Source organism: Manacus candei, unplaced genomic scaffold (assembly GCF_025592945.1).
Source record: "Manacus candei isolate 608988 ecotype Guabito, Panama unplaced genomic scaffold, ASM2559294v1 h1tg000005l, whole genome shotgun sequence".
Lineage (NCBI taxonomy): Eukaryota > Metazoa > Chordata > Aves > Passeriformes > Pipridae > Manacus > Manacus candei.
The window spans coordinates 2,661,497-2,687,582 of NW_026138053.1; the positions used below are offsets into that span (position 1 = coordinate 2,661,497).

General features: G+C 45.6%; 1 protein-coding gene across 1 annotated transcript in view; it reads right to left on the bottom strand.

Annotated features, from left to right (window-relative positions):
* The window catches only part of TMEM275 (transmembrane protein 275), a 36,469-nt gene extending 10,465 nt beyond the window's left edge, over nt 1–26,004 (bottom strand). Inside the window, exons 1-2 of the mRNA XM_051796147.1 lie at nt 23,420–26,004; nt 12,323–12,436 (exon numbers count right to left, since the gene is read on the bottom strand). The gene's annotated coding sequence lies outside the window, so the exon portion shown is untranslated. The remainder of the gene's footprint in view (nt 1–12,322; nt 12,437–23,419) is intronic.
* Nucleotides 26,005–26,086: the final 82 nt, after the last annotated feature.

Genomic DNA, 26,086 nt, shown 5'->3' on the forward strand with positions numbered 1-26,086 from the left:
CTCATACAACACACTGGCTATGTGAGTTTTCTCTCTGCAAGGATAAGTGAAAAAGGTGGGAAGGGTGAGAATGATCCGTGGAGGTTTCAAAGGATTTTGTTTGGGACTCATACTCAAGTGAAGGCACACGAGCAGCATCCACACTCAGGAGAACAGCAGCATGCCAATGGCCCAATTCCTCAGCATGACAAGACCAAAATGCAGCAGCCCATGCTGCTGCCAACTGAACCATGCCCATCACACAAAAGTGTGTGGGAGACAGAGAATGCCTGGAAGTTTATAGCCCTTAATAAGATCATTAGACAAAGGTCACTGCAGAAATATCCCCCTGCAGATTTCCATGAGATCTCCAGAACTGGCACCTCTCTGTGAGTTTACAGTTTAATTGCCTCTTTAGGGAAGGAAATGCCAGACTGAATCTGTTGTTGCTCCAAACCAGCTCTGAATGCCACCATGTCTGTCTGAAAGTTTGCACTATGGCAGGATCCTCTCTGTCTCATGGTTCTGTGCTGTCTCTGGCACTTCAGAAGGGAAAAAAGGTCAGTTTCTGTAGCAATGTTTACATGTCTACAACATAAAGAAGAAGGCAAAAAAGAGATTAGTATTTGTCATTCCTAGAGGCAGCTGTGAATTTACAATGCAGGGGATTTAAACCCACGAAGGAGACACTTCCTTGTACAATGTGTAATTAAAATCACAGGACTCTACTGTGAAGAACACCAGTATTAATGTTCTCAGACCCAGAACACAGATAAAACTGGACTGTCAAACACAACAGACCAGTTGCAGCTTCTGGCTCACCATGTTATGACTGGGAATGACTAAGGAGGAAAGCTTGCTCTAGGTTTGCCACTGTCCTTCTAATCTAAGCCTCTGTTATTGAGAGCTGTTGAGGCAGAATAATAGGTAAGGTAGATTATTTTACCTAGTCCCATATGATTGTTCCCATATCAGGGTGAAACTTTTGGGTTTTTTCTGAATATAGACCCAAACTGGCTTTCCTTATCAGAGAGACCTGGCAGACACACTTCATGCCTAGTCTCACTCAGTACAACTGCAATATCCAATGTACTCAGTGCATCTCAGCAGGGATGATTCCTGCTTTTACTCTTCTCTTCCCAGGAGCTCTCTCACCATGAGCAACACTGTCTTCCTGACCTGAAGCATCAGGACCAGCTGTCCCGAGTTCCACCAGCAGATGTTCCCATGCCCATGGCTTCTCATGCTGTCCATCAACCCCCTTACAGCAGGGCTCAATCAGCTCCCAATTAATCATTTCAGCTGAAGACTGCAGGCAGAATACCTGTATTTGCTCACCAGGTTGCATCTCCTCAGGCTGCTGTAGCTCCTCACCATGTGCCTGAAATCAGAACAGGAAAGACTGGGAGACAGACTGAGAAAGGTATAAAGAGTTGCCTTCGTGCCATGCTGTGTGGGATTTGAGCCCTGAACAGATGGGAATCTCAACTGGACAGTCAGCAGGTACCATCAGCCTGACTTCCAGCATCACTAAAGCTTTGCTTCCACCCTCTGATCTGATGCTCTACTTCCAGAGCACTTTTGTGGTTTGTTATGGTTTTTAAAATGATCTGGAGATAATTTTTCCCCTCTGCACAAACAAACAAACAAAACAGGCTTTCAGAATTTCAAACAAGTTTCTCCTTCCTGTGACACCTTCTCAGAACACTGGAAAGTCATCAGACAGGAAACATCTGTGCAAGTGGCTGTCCTATTACAAAAAGAGTTCAGTAATTTTTTATGAAGCTTTCTCAAACAGGAGGAAATCAGCGGGTCAGTTATCAGCAAGGGGCAAATATTTTTAATTACCTTGCAGGGAGGATTATGTCTCCTCTGTTTAATTCTCAATGCTTCACTGACAACCTAATTAACAAGCAGCATCACTGGGAGAGCAGACCTGAAGTTATGTGGCTTTATTCTCCCAGGAGTCAAACACCCAGCTCACTTCCCTCTGTCATATCATGGATCTCTCTGCTGACCAGATCTCAACAAGATGTAGTTGATCTGGAAGAGACAAAACCACAGAGTGTGCCCATCAGCTGCTCTCCCTCGTGATTTCAAATGTGGTTCATCAGAGACTTCAGTGTTACATCTTCTTCTTTAAAAGAAGTGGCTGGTAGAGATTTAGTTGAAGGACTGTTGGCTCCTCATTAACTGAAATCAGAGTTTGGTTTGTGTATTGTAGTTTGTACGTAGTATGTTACACATTACACACTATTATAGTTTTACTTGTCTTTCCCTTCTTTTCCAGGGAGAATACACCAATACATGTGATCTGCATTGGAGCTGCCAAGGCAATGGAAGCAGCACCACAAGAGCCACTGATATTCATGAGAACAGAGTCGGGCCCCAAACATGAAACATTACAGGAACAAGGAACTGTCCTTCCAAGAGAATTTATGCTCTTCCTATCGGGAGTATGCCTTAGGTGAATTTGAGGACATTCCTGAGGATGGGATTTTAGTGGCATCACAAACCAGCAGTGGTGAACTGGAATTTTGATCATGAAGAAAAATGAAAATGATGGAATCTGAAAGGAAACAATAACCATATACCATGTCTTCTCTGAATCCAATTCTTGTGGCTGAGCCCTATACACGAGGAAGAGGCCAGCCAGCTGTGCCACCTTCTGACACTGGATGATGTACCACAGGAGTTCATCCCTCATCCCCATGGGGAAAAGCACCTACACGGTGATTTAGACCAACAGCATCTGTTTCCCAGTGGAAGCAGGCTAAGCTAGTTACTATGGGTGAAAAGATGAATTATAGCTTTCCAAATTCAACCTGTCCCTGGACATGGAGACCAATTCCCCTTTGGAACAGATCTGATGTTGCTTTGTGAGACAACAAAAAGAGACTTAATTTGTGCCTCTTATATCCACCTGGTGGTCAACCTGCAGCAGGCCAGACCACAAGAGATACTAATTACCAGCAGCACAAATCACATCACTCTTGCCAGTTTGGATTCCCGGAAAAGCTAGCTTTGAGGGATGTCAGACTCAACATCATGAACAGATGGTGTTTCTGTCTGAAGAGGAGACACGTCCTTGATCAGCCTGTCACTGCTTAGGGAGCTGATGCTTTTGTTTCACATCCAACAGTCTTCACCCAAGGACTGGGGCTTCACAAGGCAACACGAAGTCAACAAGGATGATTAAGACCTGGAAATACAGGCAGAAAAGCAATGTCAGGGTGATACAGTTCATGTCCCTTCAAAATATCTAAGAGCTCAGACACGGGTGTGATCTCTTGAAAGTTTTTGTGACTTGCAAAAACTTTCAGGCCCCTCATGGCTCATTCTGTAGTACTATGGTAGAACTCTTCAGAGAGTGAGTCCTTAACTCTCCAGAGCAGCAAAATAAGCAAGAATTAAGTGAAAATTCAAGGTCAGCACTGGAAGTCCTTCTGTGAAGGTCTGGAAACCTTTTCAGTGGGTATCCTATCTCCTCAACTGCAGGTTGCAGGAAAAAACCAGACCGTTCAGACCTTTCTGTGGCTTAGGCAGATCCCACAGAACTTCATGGAAGTTGTTGCAGTTACTTCAGCAAGCTTTGAATAAGGTCTGTAGGATGCTGCCTTGCAAATATTTACCCTCTGTAACACAGCAGATGTCTCTGGCCTCCACATGGGATATCAAGTTATAACATGGCATAGCACAGATCATTAATCACATCCTTAAATGAAGTGATTATAAGGTCATCACGTCAAACATTGCCTAGCACCATTGTGCCTTCACAAGTTTTATTTTACACAGAGCCTGGGGAAGCATCTGTTTAAAACACTTGACTCCAACTCATTAGCTCTGCCACAAAGCCTCTCTACTAATACACTTAATCTTTCTGCCTCTCTGTTCCTCCACTGCCCTCCCAGCACTGTCACTGGACACAGTGAGCAGCTTCTCCTCTCCCTCAAAGTACCTGCTGTCAGGATGGATTCAGTTCTCAGATGCCACAGACCAGAAGTCCTCCTGTGTTTGCCTGTAGCAGACACAGAGAAGCACACCCCCCTCACCAGACCCCATAACTACCCACTGGTCCCGTAGGGAGCAGCTGCTTCTCACAGGTTTGAGATTAGCTGCATGTGGTAGACCAGGATCTTTTTGCCTTCAAAACAGGATCCAGAGAAGGAAAAGAAATCCCGTGTGCCATGAGAACTATGGCAGCTCATACATGATTAATTCAGCACGCTTTGGAAAAAGATCCTCAGCAGAAAGCAGCAGTATGGTCATATAACCCTTGCAGAGTTTTATTTACAGTAGCTGAAGAGAGAGACAAAGAACCCCAAGTCAAACAAGCTGCACCTCCTGCAAAGAGCAGTCACCAGTGTTTGCCCTCACTGACAAACTGAACTTTTTCTTTTAAGCAACTGGCACAAAACAGAAGTTCCTATTCCACCACACCATTTACAGACTGATGGGATCCATAAACAGGTAAATTAGGAAACAAATCTCTCTCCTCCAGCACACACCATTTCAGAGACATGCCAGCAGGTGTTGGTGTCAGTGGGTTCAGAGCAGTGGGACCTGGGTGAGCACCAGCAGGCTGTGCTGCTGGGTGAGCACCAGCAGATACAGGGAAGCACTACTCACATACTCAGGCTGAGAGAATAACTGTTGGGGCAGGGCAAGAACCAGACAGAGACACCTTTCTGTTGACATGGTTTAGTGATTAATTCTGTAACTCACTGAAATTGCACTATTTTCCTTTCCCACCCCACATGCAGACATTGCAGGCAGGGAAAAGCTGCCTTGAGCATCAGTGAGACCCTGTTAACTCCTCACCCAGAGATGCAAATGAGGTAAGAATTAAACACAAGGCACTCAGCTATCATCACTACCAGGGTAATGGGAAATTCTGATTAAATCTGACATCCTCTTTAGCAAGAAGCGTAGAGCGAAGAAATCATAAAGTGCTATTGAAAGCAGATGTTGCTTTACAGGAGGACTTTTCCACAAATGTGGTCAGAGCTGGACATCCCTTCCCTCATCACCTTTCAGTATGCTTTTTGTAACACTAACATTTCACCCCTTCCACAGAGATCAGGGACTAAATGTGCGTTTATGTGCCAGGTGCTACATAAACACACAGACGTGAGGGATTTCTGTCTGAGAGAGGACAGGGGAATGGTGATACACACATTTGTCAGAGCAGGAAACTGCGGTGGAGAGGCTTTTCAGAGTTTGTGCAACGTCCAGAGACACAGCATAACTGCAAAGATGCTGTGAACATTCCCATCCCATCCCATCCCATCCCACCACCCAGGGGACTCAGCTTCTCTAAGGTCTGCAGAAGATAGGGGTTTCACTCTTTTTCTCACTAAATCATTTGTAAAAAGAGAGTAAGGACACTTAACCTGTCTGTGCGAGGAGTTGCTGTTTGTGTATTCCTTGGGCAGCAGAAGTGGTGTCTAGAATCACTCACCACCATTTTAAGCAAATTGGAAAAAATAGTCTGCATATCCAACATCCTGAAGATCAAACTGTGCAACAAACAAAGCAGCATCTGAGGCTGAGGGTAAGAAACTGCAGCTGGGAGAGAAGCCTGGCCAGCGCTGGCTTGGCTGGGGGAGGTGGTTATTGCTACAGCAAACTGCTGGGGAATGATCTGCAGGACCTAATGAAGCCAGGGTGGGTTTGCAACAATTTTCTCATGCCCAGCAAGTGAGAGATTGCCCTGAAAATACTGCAGTGTGTTTGGATATGGGATGAATTCACCAGCTGTTTTCTGAAAAGCCTGAGATGCTGCAAACTTGATTAAGGAAGAGAAGGAAAAATAAATAAACCCAACTAATGGAAACAACTTGGATGACTGTTTCTGTGACTATTTAAAAGGAGTGAAATTGCCTCCTCTGAACACAAGGTTCCCCCTCATCTTTACACATGCTCTCTAATTGATCATTAATTTATCTAAAAAAGGACAGGGGGTTATAGAAGCATTCCCTTGGCTTTCTGGTCAGATGAGAACTGAATGTTCCCTCCCTCCTCAGAGACAGGGATGGGGATCTGAGCTTCTGCTTAGCATTCATTTTCAGTTCTGATCTGCAGTCCCTGCCCAGCCAGCACAGAATTTACCTCCACCGAAGAAACCCCCTTCCTAATGACTGTTGCTGGTTTCCATGCAGACTTGCTTTTCTCATCTCTTTTCAGGATCTGACTCTGCACACTCCCATCCCCTTCCAGTTACGGACTGAACTGTGTTAGCAGCACCATGCAGTAATTTTTCCATGGGATCACCAGGCTGGGAGCAAACACAGAGCCGGCTCTAGACATTCAGCTAATGAGGGGCACCTCATTAAGTACCTCGGAGAGAGCTTTCAGCTGATGTGTTTTCCTTTGCACTCAAGATGGGCCCGGAGCACACACATGGAATGCTCACAACTGCTACCTCATTAAGTGCAGTAACTCAACGACTTGCCGAATCTGATGGTCTGTAAATAATTAAGCATGTCCCTTACTGCTCCTTGCTGCTCCCTTAGCCAGTTTTCTAGCCATCTCCTTGCTGTCATCTTTCCTCCAATGAAATTATTGGGGGGACTCATTGTATGTGCCCCCAGCCTTCCCCCTCTGCTGCTGCAGCTGCCAGGCTGCCTACAAGAGAAGTCGGCACTGCTTTGTCAGGGAAGAAGCTCATCAGATGGTCTCCAGCATCTTCTCCAGGGCCTCCATCCTCCTTAAAAGCCTCACCTTACCAAGGGCACCACGTCTTCTCTGCCTCCAGGCTTTTACCACCAGCTTGCCCACGAGGAAGCTGATCCCTTATCTATGCCAGGCACTGCTCAGGGCATCTGCAGGCACAGAAAGATCACAGTCTCACTTGGGTGTTTGTCACGTTTAACCCCATTTTATAAAATTGGAGGCAAACACTCCCCCCATCCCTAACTCACCAGGGAGGAATCTTCTCTTGGCTCCTCTCTATGTTCAAATGGGTGCAATTTGATGCTGGGTGGATTGAAAGTGCACTGGTACTTCCCTGTGAGATTTTCTGCTCACTGCTGGGGCTTGTACAACACCTACTCATCTCAGTGGGAAATGGTATATGCTTCATAGAAGGAGCAAGAAGCCAAAGTACTGAGTATGTGCATTTCTCAAGCAGTTCTGTATCCAACTACAGCTTATTCGTGACTCAATAACATGGTGATCTTGGCTTCTTGGAGAGATGGATTAAATCAATGATTAATTTAAAGTAATTTATACCTTTTATAACCATTCAAGCTTATTTCCCAGGCCTGAGACCTGTAAGCCACCCTGGATCAATGCCTGGAAATCTGCGAGTAGTATTTCAGGTGTACCTGTAGCACAGCAACAGCCTCACTGCTAAGGAGACAGTTCAGCCCCTGGCTCAGCCAGAGCGCTGTTTTCTGGCATTTTGGGTCAAGTTTACTCATTTGCTCCCTCCAGGGATGATCCAGCAGGTCTGGGGATGTACAAGTGCAGAACATGCAGAGATGTTTTTCTCATCTAACTCACCCCTGTGGTTCCTCTGTAGCTGCTCCTGTACAGCCTCAGTCCACTCTCATCAGGGAGCCAAGGTCCACAGCTCCCCACAGGCAAACACCCAAGGGGATCTGGAGCAGCCCAGAGGTCAAGAGGCACTTTCAAACTCAAACCTTCCCTGTGTTTATCATGCAACAGAGTTCTGGTTGTTTTTTTCCTGATGAGGAGATTTTACTCAGCTCCTGGTGATAACCACACCACCCACAACACAGAGCAGAGACTCCTGCACCAGACTGGGACTGAGAAAAGGTTGTTGTGACTTAGGAAACAAGGAGATGTGCTTTTTTTCTTCCTACCTCTGCCCTGAATCCCACATGGCACCTTTGGAAGGACACGATCTCTCTGCACCTTGCTCACCCCTTCTGCAACACATGGCTAATTGTGTTTGAGCCTCTCAGTCTCCCTGGTTCATCTGCTCAGCCATAAACTCTCCTGTTCTGCACCTTGCTCCAAGTCTGCAGCCATCTGAATGGCCAGAGGAACAGAAACAGCTGCAGAGGGACTGAACCGATGATGACCTGGTTTTATAGACAACATAAAGTTGACTCTAATACCCTTGAGTGGCAGAAGTGTCTGTGTGGGGAGGGAGGAGCAGAAGAACTGACTGCAGGAGAAGTAAAAATTAAGAAAATTAATGCAATACAATTTCCCCAGATAGCACTTGACTGGCTAGTTATATCACAAGTGGTGGGTTTGTTAGAAAGCATTCATAAAACCTGCAGTATAATCCAGGAGAATTCATAGGAAACATTACACAGGAATTTATGGGTTTGCTGCAAAGTTTTATACTCCCAGTACTGAGGCTCAGTTCCAGAACACAGACTCTGGGGTGGGAGGGAAGCTCTCTCTGCTCTCCAAAACAGGCAGGAGGAGAAAAATGGGGGAGAGAAGCCTCTTTAGGAGTGGTGGGAACCTTTGTGGGACTTAGTATTATGCCAGTAATGTACCAGGGCATTTGAATTGGTTGTTGGTCCCTCCAAGGCAGAGAGAACTGCCCCACACGTTGATTCAGGTTTTGATCTGGCCTTTTCATTTGCCAGAGCAGAAGTGAAATGGGTATTTTATTTTAGCCCTCCCAGCTGTACCCCCAGTCCTTGTGAGAGCAGGAGGCAGGACAGAGGAAGGGCAAGAGGCAGGACACAGGAAGGACAGGAACAGGACTCTCTCTGCACAGAACAGACATGAACAGATAAACAAAAGCAAAGCAGGGAGACAAACAAACACACACATGAACAGCACCATGTGAGCCTCACTTCTGAAGGAAACCTGGCCAAAAAAATAATTGAGACCTATTCAGATCCTTGCCAGCTGGATCCAGCAATAGGCATGTGCATCTGCACAGGCATTTCAGAGCTCTTCTTCTGTGACTACCCAACTACAGGTTCATAGCAATGAGCAAATTTACTGTGCTGGGGATGGGAGGAGGGAGAGGTGATGCTCCAAGCCTCTGCCTCATTGTGCAGTGAGCAGGGGTCACCCAGGAGCCTGCCCACACCGCAGCTGCATCCAGCCCCACCAGGTATCCAGCTGAAATCCCTCTGCAGCAAGGTGGAGGGAAGGGAAGGAAGTCAATGTAAAGGATGGAAAAAAACAGCAGTAATCAGCCAAGAATTAAATACCCTGAGAAAGTGCCAGCAGCCACCCCTTTTGCTTGTTATCATTCCTTTTCATTTGCTTTTAATTGGCTTAACCTATAATTTGTTAAACAGGCTGCCCAGCAGGTATAATCTCAGAGCTGACAGCTATGCAGGTGTTGCTTCTAGCCTGGAGTAGAGAGAAACATATTAACATCAAGACTGGGGCACAGCCAGGAAAACTGCTGATTCCACTGAGAAAATACTAAACATAAACGGTGTCCTGCTTCCTGCTGCTAGCAGGGGCACGAAAAATCACAATGCAGACAGGACACTGCTCAGACCAAAGATGAAACATGACAGGAACAATGCAGGGACACACACAGGAGACCCATCTGGAACCCAGAAGGGCCAACCCACACCAGAAGAATCCCAGTTTTTCAAGGCAGGGAGCTCTTTGCTCTGCATTTGCAGGGCAGCCCTGGATAACGTGGTTCCTTGGGTGGAGATGTGAGTAGCAGAGCCAGGCAGAACTGATCAGAAGCCTTTCAAACCCTTGTTTGCACAAAGAAAACCATACAAGGTTTCATCCAGAACGTCATAGGCCCCATGAATCTAAACTGATTTTCCTGCAAAGACTGGATGCCTGCTTTCCTCCTAGACAATCAAGGACTGGCACCAGGTCCCAGAGGCTGCTGTCACGTGGATTAAGCAGGACAGAGCTCCCAGCTTTCCAGCAGAGACCTTGGAGCCTGGAGACGGATACAGAGATCCCACTGAACCATCAATCCCTAAAAAGCTACTAAAGGAAACCAGAGTCAATACAAACCCCACAGACATTCCAGAGAAGGTACCAGGCCTGAGAGCATTGAGCTCACACAAAAACTTGACCCCAAATTGGTCTTCTATCCTGCAGAAGAAACCCAGATTTTTATGCTTACTTTAGACACTCAAGGACAGCTGCAATCCCCAAACATAAGTAACAGAAGCTATTTGGCTGCTTAGATATTTTTTGATGGGAGGAAAGTGGTATGGCGAGACCAGAACACCCATCGGTTCATTTGGAAAAGGAATCCACAATAAGGTATCAGCTTCTGCGATCTGCTAAAGCTTTATTTTCCCCACCAAGTGCTTGTGGACACCCAGTGAATGTTATGGGTTAGACACCCACTGCCTGGGGGTAATTCATTTCAGTGTGAAGGACAGATTGACTTCAGGCCAGTTTGTAAAATGAGCCCAAGCTCCCACTTTCCCCTCTTTGCTTTCGCTTTCTGTAAAATTCCCTTGGCTAGGCAGCACCACTGCAGGCAAGTTGTATTTTAGACCCTCTTGAAGACATTCTATCTAGCTATTTTTGGAGTGCAGTTCTGTGTCTCCAGCACCACTGGCCCCAACTCCCCCACTGCATTCACACCCCCAGTCCTGCTGTGTGAGGCAGTCACACAGGTCCTCTAGGTCCAGCTGAGGACATAAACAGTATGTCAGAAGCAATTTCTGTCAAACAACACACAGCTCAGCTCACCCACGGGTGAACCCACAGAAAGCAAAGGAGTAAAGGCAACACGTGGCCCATCTGCAAGCTCTTTACCCAAACCATGCTCCTGTAATGTTCCCATAGGCCAGGTACTGCCAGCTGAAATCCCCAAGGCTGGCACCCTGAACATGTGTGAGAAATGTTGTTTGTCTCCTCCTTCTCCCTAATTTTCAGTGACAAAAGACAGTTTTGTGGCCAGCAGTTTCCATCAGCTCCAGCCAAAACAATCCCTTTGGTTGTAGGTGTGAGGATGGGGCAGTCGGTTCTGGCATTAACCAAGACCACCCCACCTCATCCTGCCAGACCTGAGCTCCCAGAGGCTCATCACCCTTTTGTCTTTGCATGATTCTCTCCTCTCTTCCCCACCCACAGTCTCCTTGAACCCTACACTGGTCTCGTTCCTCTGCTTCACATGTAGTCACCACCATCCTGGGCCTCTGGGGCTGTGGGAGCAGAGCAGGGCTGACTGAGGAAATGTGCCATAAGGCAGAGGAAGACTTTGTGACTAGTTTTGGTGAAAATCTGCCACTAGAAAGCAGAAGAAGATGGCAGTGGCTATTCATCACCCGCTGCGCTGAACCCTTTGGTCACTGGTTCAGAAGGCAGGAACTCTTCCCAAGACTGCAGCTGACACATCCGGCCCAGAAAGCTCTAACTTTGAAAGCAATTATTTCAGGATGAAGATGAGCTGTTGTTTCTCTCTGTAAGTCTTGTGAGAGCAGTGTGACCCAGTGTTTTTCACCCTCTCTCCTCCTGCTTTCATCCGTCATAGGAAACAAACATCAGCTCTGAGGCCAGACAACTTCCACTCAGGTTTCACCACCAACTAATTATTGCAAAGGGGTAGGAAATTGAAACCTGTCTAGGATCATACCAGACCTGGGCTAGGAAAATTCTCAAGTTCACCCTCTGTAGCTAAACCGCCTCTTACAAGCTGAACAAGAAAGATTATTAAAGATAATTGTTATTGCAGTTTTGAGGCAACTGAGACAGCTTGTACTGGGAAGAACAACACATTGTGCCTGAGAATACCCTTTGTAATCATTGGATTACATTTGCTCAGAAAGGCATCAGGCTGAAAGATGGAAAGGCTCAAATCTTTGGGCCATCAAACAGCAGCAAAACAAAGAGGGAACTGAATGTCACTGGAAATGGGGAAGATTAGGCAGAGCAATACAGAGTGTGGCTGCACTAAGTCTTTTAGACAGTGCTAAACCAATGCTGCTAGAGGAGTTGAAGCAAGGGGCTGCAGCGGTGAGGGATAACATGTAGGACAACAAAAACATCTTGCTAACTGCTCCCTTGCTTCTGATGGGCAAGGCCAGCATCTGTGTCCCTCATTCAGGCCTTACAAGTCCACTGGGGTGGGCATGACCACTGTGGTCAATGCAACTGCATCTGCTCTTTGGGACACGATTCAGTCTGTACAAAAGGTGCTGACAGGTAGTTTAGATGTGCCACTGGACCTCCTTTTGGGCCTCTTTTACATGCTGAGATGAAGTGGCTTGCGTTGGGTCTCACCACGAGGCTGTAGCAGGGCTGAGGACTAACCCTTCTCCCTCTCCGACACCATACTGATAAAGCCTTTGTCCTCATTTTCTCTCTGTGTACCAAACCATATACCAACTGATCTATCTGAATCTGCAGCTTGTAAACATGTAGAAAAGTACAAGTATTGATCCCATGAATGCACCAAGCTTACCTCGGGGCAGCAGGGAAGTCTTCTCAAAGCCCTTTTTACAGTCTCGAAATATATGATTTCCAATCTTCTTCCTTAGGACACAAGCTGGGAGGCAGCTGAAGAGGTTTCCTCATTCTAGTGAGACAAAGATGAAGTACCAATACAAGGTCAGGTGCTGAACACAGAAGGCAAACACAAGCATTGCTGACCTGCACATGGCACACACATCTTCCTTCCTGCATCAGCTTTTGCTAATTTTACAAATGACATTTTACTAAAGACAGATTAGTTCAGGTTTTACTAGAACTGGCCCCTCCACTTGTTTCAACTTTTGCATTAAGCATCAAGATGGTCAGAGCAGAAGAGGACGAGGTTCCCTAATAGCTCATAAGCCTCCAGCCAGTTTGGAAGAGAGTTTGTCTTCTTTCAAGTTTTTAAGAAAATAGGCTGCTAAGCAGAGGTGGAGAAATGCTCTTGCTGAAGAAAGGGCAACATTGGCTACTGTCAATTCAATCTAGATAGAAAACAAGAAGGTCTAGGCCAGGGCAGATTGAAGCTGCTCTGCAAATGCTCAGTGCTAAGACAGCCAAGCCACTTGCATCCATATGAGACACGAGCTGGCACAGCTACCTCTGAATTCCCTCCAGTCTACACCCCATGACAGCTCCTGTTGGTAATAGGCCATAAGCAGAAGAGACAATACTTTCTGCAGCCTCCACAAGGAGACATCCAGAACTCTGCATCATTGTGAGAGTCCTTAACAGCCCACAAATAGAGCACTTGTGTTAAGAGACAGCTCCCACTTACACTGCCAGCAGCTGCCCTCTCCTACCCGTGGCAAGAGCACTGTGGAATAAAGGACCTTGCCCCTTCAGAGTTGGTGCCTTGTTTTAGCTATAAGCATTGAGGCCTTGGTGACTGGAAAGGAGGAAAAAAGAACAAAAAACAGTGAGAGCCTTATGAAACCTACAGCAATGCTCCCCATGAGATACTCTTGGGGTTTGAGCTGAGCAGGATGGGCTGAAAGGAGGAGAAATAGCAAGATCAATAAACAGTACAGCTCATCCCTGAAGGCAGAGGGGTTCTCCACAGTCCAAGACTCATCTCAAACCATATAGAGGAGCACAACTTTAGTACTGACATTGCTTTGTTACAAAGTGAAAACGTGACAGTTCCATAGTATTAGGTTATGTGGAGACACAGGGTAAGGTCCTGAAGACTGGATGTCTCAAATAAAATGAGGAGACAGAGGATTAATTATCCTATTTCCTTTCTTGAAACTGGAGGTAAAATGAGGCACGAAGCAGTTCCCAGGATGGGCATCTGCGTGCATGGCTCAAGTTAGGGGTGCTAAAGAGAGAGCAAACATGTGCTTCATGCATCAAAATCTCTGGGGACACAATCTAAAGAAAAGGAATATTGCTTTCAGTGGCTGACTTTTTAAAACAGATTGGGCATTTTATTACATTTCAGAAGTCACAGCACGTGTGTTCTCGCGCTGTACAGACTTGGCCCCTGTCAGGCCTCCAGCTTCTGTCTGGAAACAAAACAATGGGGAAAAATCTGCATTCCTCTCTGGAAACGTTCCCACAAACAGCAGCACAACTTTAATTAATATAATTAGCACCCATAATATATTCTGTTCTTACAGCTGTGACAACACAGGCACCTCGATCTATACCAGGGCCTCTCTGGTGTGAGCTGGGACGTTCTGTCCTTTTTCAGCATGTGACGCCACTGCCACAAAGGAAGTTCTTCCTAATGGGTTTTCCAGGGGAAAATCACGACGATGGATGATTTGATGTTTCACAAGAGCCTGTGGTTCCCTGTCCCAACTTTAAACAGCCTTGTTAGATCGCATCCTAACCACGCTGCTGAGAAGCCCCAAGCTGTTTCCAGCTCCCTGAAGGGGACATGTGGGTGCCATAGTCTGCATCCCTGGAAAAGGCTGCGAGAAACCCTGAGCTGGGCTTCCAGCTGGGGAGACTGAGATGTGCTGTCAGGCAAGTTCACAAGTTGCTAGACAGATCAGCAGAGAGAGATTGATTTTTACAAGCAAGCCAGATAGAGAGGTTAAGGTGGCATTAAATGTATTTTCCACTTCCCCTTTGCAAAACACCCTGCCAAGGTCTGTGGGTTGTTCAGTCTATGACTGAATTGATACCTAATGCCCCTAAGGATAGCAGGTTTCTCTGGAAGTGGGGGTTTTAAACACATTTGTTTGGGCGACAGAGACAAAAATTGGCAGGGAACAATGGATAGGAAATGTTGTGGGAGAGGGAGAGGCAACTCCCCGGACCTTCCCTTCTCACCTTTTCATTACCAGCAGGCTCACAACTGTGCCCTTTGCACTGCAAGATGTAACTTTGGGAACTGCGACAGCTCTGGAATAAATTCTGAGAAAGGACCGAGGATGCAGATTGAAAGACAACATGAATATGTGCCCAATGGGCAAGAACCAAAAAAACCTATTATCCCTGTGGAGTGCACAGACACGCAGCAGCAATCATTAAATGCAGTCAATTGTATTATCTCTTGATGTGTTCTTCTCCTGTGGACCTGACAATTTGTCTCATTCTACACCTTCAAACATCCGATAGCTGAGAGATGCAACAAGTGAGATCTCGCACCACAAGATATCATTAGTCTGACTACATCCACTCAAGGCTGTTTATTTTGCCTCAGTACAAAGCAGAACCATTTAAAACCTTGATGTACAGTCATGAGAACAAGTGAACCAAGAGCCCAGCATACCTGACAGTTCCCTTCTTTCATGCACTCTGCTAATTCATGACCACTGATGTTCTGTGACAATTCTCCCCCTCATTAACAATTACTTATTAGCCATATAATTAACTCAGCCTCCTCACTGATGCTCTGTGAGAATCTGGCTCTTCCCTTCCCCAGGGGGCAAATACACCTCTCACAGCCTCACTTTGCCCCAGACCAGAATTTTTTCATCCTCCTCCTTCTTTTTTTTTTTTTTTAAAGAAAATAATTGAAATGAAAACAATACTGTTTCTACCAAGAGATGGTGGCAGCAGCTCTGTAGCTTTTATGAATTACAAAATATTGAAGAGAATAAGCCTGCTGAGAGGGAACAGGGAGATATCACTTGCTGTCATCAGGGGACCTCCTGGGAAGAGCTGAACCCTGAGTGTCCCAAAAATTAAGAGTGTAAATTGATATGTGCTCCTTTGCTTCACAGAATCTGCGTCATATGAGGCAGGGGTAGCTGTTACCATGGTAACTAATCTAATCTTTATTTTAATTTTGTTGTAGTCAGATCACAACAGATAGGAAATAACTATGCTGAGAATTGGAGCAATTGTATGTGCAAACACATGCACAGAAAACGTGTAATTGCATACATGGCTGTAAGTAAATGTAAAAAAAATGTTTTAAAATGGGGACTACACTTTTTAAGGAAATAGAACCAAATTTGACTCAGTCTTGGAGACACACAGAACAGAGACAGCTCTATGCACAGACATTGTGTTCAGTGTAACTGAGCCTATCACCGTCCCAGGGAAAAGGACAATGTACAACTTCTATACCTTCTCTTTGGAGAAATACCTTATCTCATCCAAAACTGCCTGTCAGCTCATTCTCCTTCCTATGAAGAGAAGAAACACAGGAAACTCTCGGTTGTGTCCTAGTACAAAAGCCCTGATATGATCCCTTAAGCATGATCCCAGGGATCCAGGTATCTGGGTGGTGTCCTGGTTTCAGCTGGGATAGAGTTGATTTTCTTCCTAGTAGCTGATATAGTGCTGTGGTTTGGATTTAATGCAAGAATAAATTTAATAACACACTGATGTTCTAGTTGTTGCTAAGCACTGTTTACACTAAGTCAAGGCCTTTTCTGCTTTCCCTTCCACCCCCACCATGAGTGGGCTGAGGGTTCATGAGAAGTTTGGAGGGGACACAGCCAGGACAGCTGACCCCAGCTGACCAGAGGGACATTCCATACCACATGGTGTCATGTGCAGCATATAAAGCTGGGGGAAAAAGAAGGAAGGGCTGATGTTTGGAGTGATGACATTTGTCTTCCCAAGTCACCACTACACGTGATGGGCCCGGCTCTCATGGGGATGGCTGAACACCTGTCTGCCCCTGGGATGTGCTGAATGGATTCCTTGTTTTTCTTTGCTTGTGTTCACAGCTTTTGCTTTGCCCATTAAACTGTTTTTATCTCAACCCATGAGTTTCCTCACTTCTACTGTTCCAATTCTCTCTCCCATCCCACAGCGGGGGAGTGAGTGAGTGGCTGTGTAGGGCTGAGCTTCCCTCTAGGGCTAAGCCATGACAGTGGCCCCCAGTTAGGTACCACCTTAGGCCACTGTCACCACCACAGGCTTTCAAAATGACAAGCCAGATCCTCTCCTCCTCTGAACTGAGATAGTTTTCTTGACATCGTCAACAAAGCTCAACTATTTTACATCAACTTTGTTTTGTCAAAGAGTCCTTTTACAATGACTCTTGTATTGCTGTTTCCTTTTGCCTGGAGAGCAGGATTTTCCATGAAGAGATCCCAGACAGAACACCAAACTCTGACACTTCTGCCACCAATCCAAATGTAGAAGGCGGCTTGCAAACCTAGTAGCTTAAGGACACAGCACACAGCAAAACTCACCACCAACAGGACCCACCCTGAAATATCCTGCATCAAGAGCAACATCAGCTAAAATTCAGCCTGTCTTCTGAGCCATGAGGCTAGAGGAGGGTTGTGTCATGAGTGAATCAGACAGGAAGGAAACAGGGAATAAGAGGTCTTCTTTAAGTTTCATAGAGACAACAAACATCTCCGCCCTTTGCTGACTGCACAGCACACACGGAGTCCTTTAGCTGCTGATTGCCAAAGGCTGGGGGTTGCCAGCAGGGAAAGTACAGTAATTGCATGTCTTCTTTCAACATCTCCTGACCACTGACAGAAAAAGGATCCAGTTACACAGGATTTAGCTTGGCCCAAAACAGCCCTTCTAATTCTCAGCAAGAAGCCAAGATGTTCCAATCTCCAGTTTAGAGGGTGATGGGATTACCAGCCTTCCCTTCAACTATTACCAAACCAGACCCCTGCCTTGAGGGCCAAATCTCTCGTTAGTGTAGGAGGAGGCAAGTCAAGACTGTGGAATAATAGATTCCCTAAAGAAGAAGTTTTGCTTTGAGGCAGTGACTTAATTTGGGCAAATGAGAGAGGTGTTTAGAGAGAGATGGATGTTTGTGCCTGGAACAAGAACAAGCAGAGGAAGTAGCTCAGTAAATGATATGGGTTTGGGTATTTTTAGTAATGTAATGCAGCAGTAAGAAGAAAACAAAGAAGAAAGAGCAGGAAACAACAAAAATCAGTTCAGCTTCAGCCAAGTACAATGGGATCACACCTGTGCACCAGTGCAAGCTCCTGGTCACCACCTTTGTGGGCAGGCTAGAATAAACCCATTCCTATGATCCCACTGTCCCACAGAAAGCCCAAGTCCGGGACTGGACTGAGCACACTCAATCCCATGGGTTTTAATCACACCCCACTAAGACATGTCCCTCTTCATCCATCTGCTCCTGGTTGCTGCTGGGAACCCTCCCATCACCTCTGATTGCAAAAACAGCAGCTGTAATTAATACTGTGGAGACACTTTCAAATGCTCATCTTGGCAGCCATCTGGCTTCACATCACACATATCCCTGCTAGGCAAAGCAGAAGGGTATTTTATCTCCTGCCACTAATAGCTGAAGGATGGACTAAGACACAAGCAAGACTGATGTGAAACAAGAGATAGATTATAACCAAGCAAAAGGCAGAGAGAGGGTACTCAGCAATACATCCATGCAAACAAAAGGGGAGCTATCTTCCAGAAGCAACAACTGTGAGTTTGCATTCCCTGGGGGCCCATTTTGAACAATGCTCCATGAGCTTTCAATCATTTGTTTTGTCTGCTTTCCCTAGTTTTTCCTACCATCATCATTTTTGCTCATCTCAGTTTCTTTTCTCCAGGCTTTGAGTGCAAACAAACACAAGAAGTCAGGTCCTTAACAGCTCTAATTTGATGCAGTTCCCTGGATGTCCTGATTTAACTCAGCCTGGTGTCTTCAAAGGACCCTTTAATAGCAATTACAGGCCAGATGAGTGAGATTTTAATTTTGAATTAAGCCAGGCTAGCTCAATTCAGAAGTGCCAAATTTTACCCAGCTGTGCCATTCAGCTCAGAGTTCTGCACTGTGTGTAAATGCTGGCAACATAACAGGAAAGAAATGAGAAAACACACTTCCTGAGATTAGAACAATCTCTCAGAACCATGTTTGTGCAGTACCTGGTATAATAGGGACCTTTGCCGCATGCGAGGATTTTAGATGTACATTTTAAGTTCATATGTGAGATAAAAGTCTCTATCAAAGTAAGCATTCCATCCTACAACCACCAGTGAAAATTTTGCCCCAAGACCTAAGATGAGTATCTTCCCTGCGGAAGATCCCTGCAGGAAACATCACGCAGTTAAGATAACAATGTTGAACTCGGATGCAGCAGTAATTTTAGTTCAGCTGCAGAATTTCACTGGGCAGCAATTTGAGATGAGGCAAATTCAGATCTCAGGCATGCTGCTGGCTTGAGGGAGGACTTGTCTGAGCCACATCAGCTTGCATTTCTGCCTGATTCCTAAGTTATGGCAGTCATTTTCTTGCAAAGGAGATGAGGGACCTTGCAAATGTCCTCTGAAGTGGGACTCTTCAGGCACTCAAAGCTGCTGAACCCTGTTCTGGCAAGCAGAGGTGGGGATCCAGGAAAGGACAAATTCAAAGAGGACCAAGGACCAAAAATGTTCATCTGAAACCTATCAATGTGAATCTTGATCTGAACAAACTCAAGCCAATGTTATCTTAATGCCATTTTAAGGGGGATTAACCAATGTGCAAACAGGCATCATGTGTTTATTTTTTTTAAATCCCATCTGTGTCACATGGACCGTAAAACATCCAGCTTTTAAAAAAATCAATAAAGTTGGAAAAGAAAAAAAAAACAAACCTGCTTTCTATACAAACTTCTATTCACAAAAACATGGCAAGAAAGAGAGCTGCCAACTGCTACACCTACACTCATCCTCTGAATTAGGTCTCTTCAGCAAGTTAACATCCTTTCTCCCATCCAGCTTTCCTGCTTGCAGATATTGAGATAGAATGAGGTTGCAAAGAGATTTCTATTACCATCACTTCCTTCCATGCACACTTCCCTTTCCCACTTTGTTTTCCAGTGCAGGGCTTGGGTTTCTTTTATTCTGTTTATTTTTTTCTTCCTTGCCCACTTAAGTTAAGAAAACAACATTTTGTTCTGTATTTCCACGGCTCTTCCATGGTGATTTGTTAACAATGTTGGGTTTGCAGTCAAACGACTGGAAAGATAAAAAGTTGCCAAGCTGCTTCCCTCATTAGGGAACACAGCTCGCACAGCCTATCAGCTGAATTATTCAACAGAAGAAAAAACACTCGACAAAAACAAACAAACAAACAAAAAAAAACCCTGCAAGAGTAGGGAGGGAAGGGAAGCTCGTGGACTTTGGAGCTGTCATAAAAGTTTGGCAGCATTCCTCAAAACTCATTTTGGGATTAAACCCATCTGAGGAACTCCGGCAAGGCTGAACGGCTGTGTGGCAGCAGACAGAAGCCGGCATTCATAATTCAGACATTGGACTGTATTGTTGCTGTCTTCAACTGATAATGATGGAGCCCAAGGGGAGAATATTTCCAAAACCATAATGTAAGGGATCCGTTTATGTGCAGTTTGTGAGTAACTGGTGATGCTGGAAATCTTCCATATCCAGCCACAGGCTTTAACAACTCACCCTGACGACTCACAGTAATAGTTTGTGTGTGTGTGTGTTCTTGTTGTGTAATAAATACTGTGTAATTCAGAAGAGCTTAACCACCCATGAGAGTGTTGCCTTGCACGTGCCAATGGCAAGAGGAGCTGATGTGTGGCAGCTTGTGCCATAACAAAGCTATGAAGTGGACCAAAAACTCTGATGGGAAAGTCAGGATTGCCCAGCATCTTTTCTCGTGTAGCCTGAAAAAAAAGAAAGTATTTGTTTCAGGCACAAAGTAAGGCAGGATGGTCAAGATCTTGAAGTTCCTCATACTGCTGGGGAACTGCATTCAAGTGAGTAAAACTAGGATCTTAGTCTTAACTCCTGAGGGAGATGACTAAGGACACAGACCCTGGTGAGAGGTTTCCTCCATCTGAGCTAAAACAGAGTTGGTATCTTGGAGATGCCTCCAGATTATGGACAAAGTCCTCCACTAGAGAAGTCAAAACATAGACTGGATGGCACAGAAGAGCATGGACAACTGTCCATACTCCAGAAGCAGCATGGACAGGGAAGAAGGGGGATCCTTGAAGCACAAACAGGGCCTGTGATTTAGATATCAACTGGTAATCAAAAGCAGGAGAAATTTGGACTTGTCAAAGCAAAAATACACAAAAATTGGGAAGAAAACAAGAAAAAATCACGAGATCTCTGTCTTTTCTTGAAGCTGGATATTATTTCCTGTGCTAAAGTAAAAGGCATTGAGTTAAGCTATAGGGATCTGTTTATTTTAATTGGTGTGTGATATTAGGAAGGTAAAACCAAATCTGGAAATTCAGGAAGCACATCCTTTAGTTACTGCAGAGCCTGAAAGAGCAATGCTACATATGCAGCAGGTTACCACCCACTCACTCGTTCCCAGGCAGGTTCTTTCTTTCACTCAGAAACATTGTACAAATAGATTTTTGTATATTTTTGTGAAGAGATTGGTCATACACACATTTTGTGTAAAAGTAATTTCAGTGATGTTAGCCCCTGAGAGGAATCTGCACAGAAGCCAGAATTTTTGTGCCATGGTTGTGCTGACAGGACAGGATCTAACAATTGAAGTGAAAGCAGGAACAATGGAATTCATCAAGCAATTAAATCATTTTTGCTGATGACCCAGACAGAAAGAGAAGTCAGGCAGTGAGGTCTGCTGATGACACTGAGCCCTCACTTAGAAGAGGAGCAGAATATCACAAGCATGATGCTGAGCACCTCAGTAATGCAGCAGGGCTGAGAGTCAATAGGAGACAGCATCACTATTAGGGAGCAATTAGAATTTTTTGCTGTGAAGACTTGACCTCTGGTCTCTTGTTCCCAGAGGAGAGGAAGGACTGGGTATGCTGAAGCAAGATAGTGGCTGCAAATACCAAGACACCAGAGGAATCTTAATGCAATTGGGTGAGGGATTTCTGTGGAGCGGGGAGGGATGAGGGCAGCTCGTAAGGCAGTGACTGGAACTGGAAGGGGGGGGGTTCCCCCATGAAGGGCTCAGTGTATTTACCTGGACATGCAACGGCTGAGAAGGAATGTGATAACAAGGAATAACTAGAAAAGTAGAGATATTTACACTGGAAGACGAGGTTCATTGCATGAACCAAGGGGGCAGAGAGCGGTTGCTGATGGGTTCAGATGTTCCCTTCAGGCTCTCCTCCAATCTTTACAATAGCCCAAACCTTTCATGGCATCTGTACATGGCTTTGAAGGTGGGAAAGGCAAGTAGCCCTGACTTCCAACACACGAACTGAGTTAGAGCGCTTACATCACTTCCAGCCCTACGGAGAAGGGAAGGGAAGCTACGAGACACAGGCTGAACAGATGGAGCAACTCTTTCTGGAGTAGCTCTACTGCCAGCTTAGTATCTTCCCCAGAGACCTCTTGGAATCATTATCCTTTGGGATAACATGTGTGGAAGGGAAGCACACCACATATTAACAGGATCACTTTCAGATGACAGTGTTTGGTGTATGTTTGCAATGCCACACTGATGACAGCTGATATTTCCAAATCAAGACGACCAGTCCAAGTTGCAAACTGATTCCCTAAAAATCATCCTCATTCACCCCAGTTTTTTAAAATCAAAAGCAAATTGGCCAAAATGGATTCAAATACTTGGTTGAGACTTCTGTAAATTTCTCCACAGAATCAACAAGGCAGAAGAGAAACTGTTAGAGCTGAGGAATGTATGGTTTTGCTATTGATTAAAGTAAAGGCCTTGCTGCTTCCCAGACCTTGGGCAATGCTTTTGGCAGTAGGGAGTGTGCTGACATGGTTCAACAAAAGGTAATTAATCAGAAGCCAGTGTAATTGAACACTCCCATTGCTGCTCAATTAATCTGATCACTTCCCTTATAAATTCACAATCCCAGCCTGTGGCTGCAGCAGACCTTATTTATATGCCAGTGAGGTTTCCAGTTTGGATCAGACAGACTGTTCTGGCATTTCCAGACCGAGCCCTAGGGCTGTGTTCATGCCACTAGCACAGATATCACTGCTGGCTTCCTGCAATACATCTGCAGGGGGAAATCAGATGCTCCAGCAGCACATTTGGTGAGAATAGCAGGATGAAGGCTTGCAAAACTGCCCAAGTGGTTTAGACCTAAAATGAAAAGAAGTGGGATAGCCAAACCTCATAGGGCCCTCATGGTGTTTTCTTCAGGAGATAGTGCCTGTTACACTTTCAAGTAAAACTAGAAGTGAATGGCTCAGAATGGGGCGGTTTTACAGCTGCCCCTTCCTGCACTGCAACAGAGCTGAGAGCAGGTGTAGAGATGGGAGGGGACGCACCCTGCTCTGATGAAATACTACAGTGGTTTTGCGGGGCATGGATAGCACTGTGAGACAGTTTAAGGCAGGTCATGAGGACAGCTGCATCCAGCTGATCCTGGAAGGACATTTGGGGGATAAATGGAGTCTTCTCTAGTCAAGGGTGACACAATCCTTTCACAAAACATGGCAAAAGGCATGTTCCGGGTGGCCTCCACTCAGCTTGGAGAGCATTGGCAGGCTGCTGCAAACACAGCTTGAAAACACCCAAACTGGGTTAAGAGTTCTCTGTAGAGCAGCAAGGATATGAGACAGCTCAATATAAGGGGAAACCAGCCAGTGTGGGACCAACACTTGTTGAAGTCAGCTGGAAGCTTTGTCCCAGCGCTCGGTGCTTAGGATGAGCACGGAAAGCATTTGCTCCACAAAAGTTTTTTGCAGCAGGGATATACATTTTTGTCTGAAAACAGCATGTTCCCATGGATAATGTCACACAGAAACAAAACACAATACTCACTTGAGAGTTATCAAAAGGACTCCACTCATGGATCATCCCAGCAGTGCTGAGTTCTGCCCATCCCTCTCCAGCAGTGCTTCGTCTCAGTCCCAATGCAACCTCTCGCTTTCATTTAGCTCCTCTCTGCTAGAGAAGAAAAGCCAATCTGCTTCATGCACCACCACCATAAGTCCCTGTCAGTGTCACCAATAAAATCCCTTGGCAAAGGTTTGTGACAAGCAGGACCATCCACACAGGTCTCCAGCAAACAGCTACTTCTGCTCGCATAACTAAAGGATATTGCAGTTCTTGCATCCCCAAAGCCAACACGTAGAACCCCCAAAAGTCATTTTAATTTCTAATACCAAACAGCTGGCACAGCAGCCACATCCAACTGTACTGGTCAAGCCAGCTCCCAATAAGCCATGCAAAACATTTGTGCAGACGCACAAATATACCCTTCTCTGCTCCCAGCAAGTCTTTAAAGCTGGAACAGTTTATATTGGGATTAATCCTGTAACCCAGCTCTCTGACTGAAGAGGACAGGACTTGACCCTTCCCACATTCCCTTTTCACCAGCCTTTGTCAGTCTGTGTCTGCTCTCCTCCCACATGTAGCTCCACGAGTTGTTTCTCCATTTCATTCCACAGCAGGCTGCAGAGGCCATGCCAGTCTGCAGGAGCCTCCCCTGGATAAGCAAGCGGATCTAGAGCTGCTGCAAGAATATCTGGATGAAGAATAGGAAATAGGATGAAGAAATAGAAACAAGGGAATGAAAAAAGGAGTAGGAAATGAGGCAACTTTTCTTTCCCCATAAGGAGCCTGGAGCTAGGTGCAGGCATTATGATTCCTAAGGCAGCTGACAAGAAAAAGTGTCTGAGGTCCAGAGTGATGGTTTTGGGTAAGGGAACAATGGGGGAACTGAGATTCACACACATACACATATACAGGGGTGCCCTAGAACTGGCCACAGGATTTTAATTGGATGGGGTGCCAGGTGGGCCATGAGATTTGTTCTGGGTTGAACAGAAAGCATAAACATAAAGCATCTGACTCCCAGCTCCTCTGTACGCTCTGCCACTCAAGGGTCCTTGCCCTCACTCTGCTTCTTGCTTAGCAAAACATTTCAGGAGGCCCAATTCCCCCTTCCCTCCCACTCCAGGCTGAATCAGAGCAAAGTTGCTGAACTGGGGCTGCTTGTCACCCTGCCAAACTTTGCTAACCAATCTTGGTGCGAAAGCAGCTGTGACAGGCAGCAGCAGAAAATCTAATGTCAAATTGATCAGCTGGAAGGGAACCAGCAAAACACTGGTACTCTGGCTCACAACCACTGGATGAGTCAATTCCCTCCACTCAGCATTACAGATGTTTGACTGGGTGCAGGGTCCAATTCCCCAAACCAGCCCCTGCCAGCCAGTCCCCACAAAACAATCTAAAGATGAAGCATTTCTTTTAGAATTTGTTTTTTTTTTCCCCAGTGGAAGGGAATTTGTGTCTCAGTGACATCTCCCTCCAGACTCAAAACAGCTTTTTTTTTTTTTGCAAACAATGCCAGTGAAATGCCACCATCATTTTCACAACTTTTTTTGTTTTCTTCCCAGAGAAGTGCATTTCTGTGCCTGGAGCATTTCAAATGTGCTGATGGAATCTAGCAGGGGTAGCCAAACACACACATCACATGGAAAACACAATCAAGGAAGGAAAGAAGGGTATAAGCAAATATTTCTTCAGGATTGTCAGGCCTTTCAGTTACCATGGCAGTACGTTTCCATGGAAGCCAAATTTGAAGCCTGTTGCTGCCACTGGAGTGGCCCAAAGAAAATTATTAGTTTTGAAAATTAACAAAGCTACTCACTACCTTGAAAGCCAGCCCACCCACAGCCCTCAAGAAAACAAAGGCATCTTTGCATCCCTGTAAAGGATTCAATAAACACACAGGGAAGGAAGAGAGAGCAGAAAAAAATACCACACAGTGAAAAATAGGAGCTTCCTTTTATGCAGCCAACAACGCAGAAACCACACTGGTAAGCACAAGGTTGAATGCACTTGGTGAAATATTGCACATAAAGGTCAGCAAATTCCTACAGAGCATCCTGTGTCACTGGCTCCCGAGGGGACAGAATGGGGGGTGCTTTGAGACTAGTGCTGCTTGGTTGCCATTTGTTTGAAATTATTTCCCCCTTAACCATGCTGATGGCTCTCCCTTGATTTGCTCATCCACCTTCCAGGAAAACCTTCAGGAGGGGAAGCAGAATTTTCCTGGGGATTGCCTTAATCAACATTAAAGATCAGCTTAGCTCCTTTGATGCTCCCTTTCCCAGTCAGAGTATCTTTTTGAATTCTTGAGTTGCCTTTTGCCTCACTGACCCTGCTTCCTCACCAAAAAGTCATTTTCTACAGCCCCTGTCATTTTTCAGAAGCCAGGGAGCCCACCTAAGCCGCCTGGTGTACTTTATCACCTGTATCTGAAAAAACATGGCACACCCTAACCCTTTCCAAAGGGGAGGTATTGGGGTTCAGTTTTGAAGTAGTCATGTTCCACAGGTTGCCAAACAAGGGATATGCAGGCAACACGGGCAAAGCCAGCACTACCTCAGAAGGACAGATCACAGAGTCTCTGATTTATGACTTTCTGCCTAGAAGCAACCACCTCTTCCTCACTAACATGCAAAGAGCATCATGAAGGCC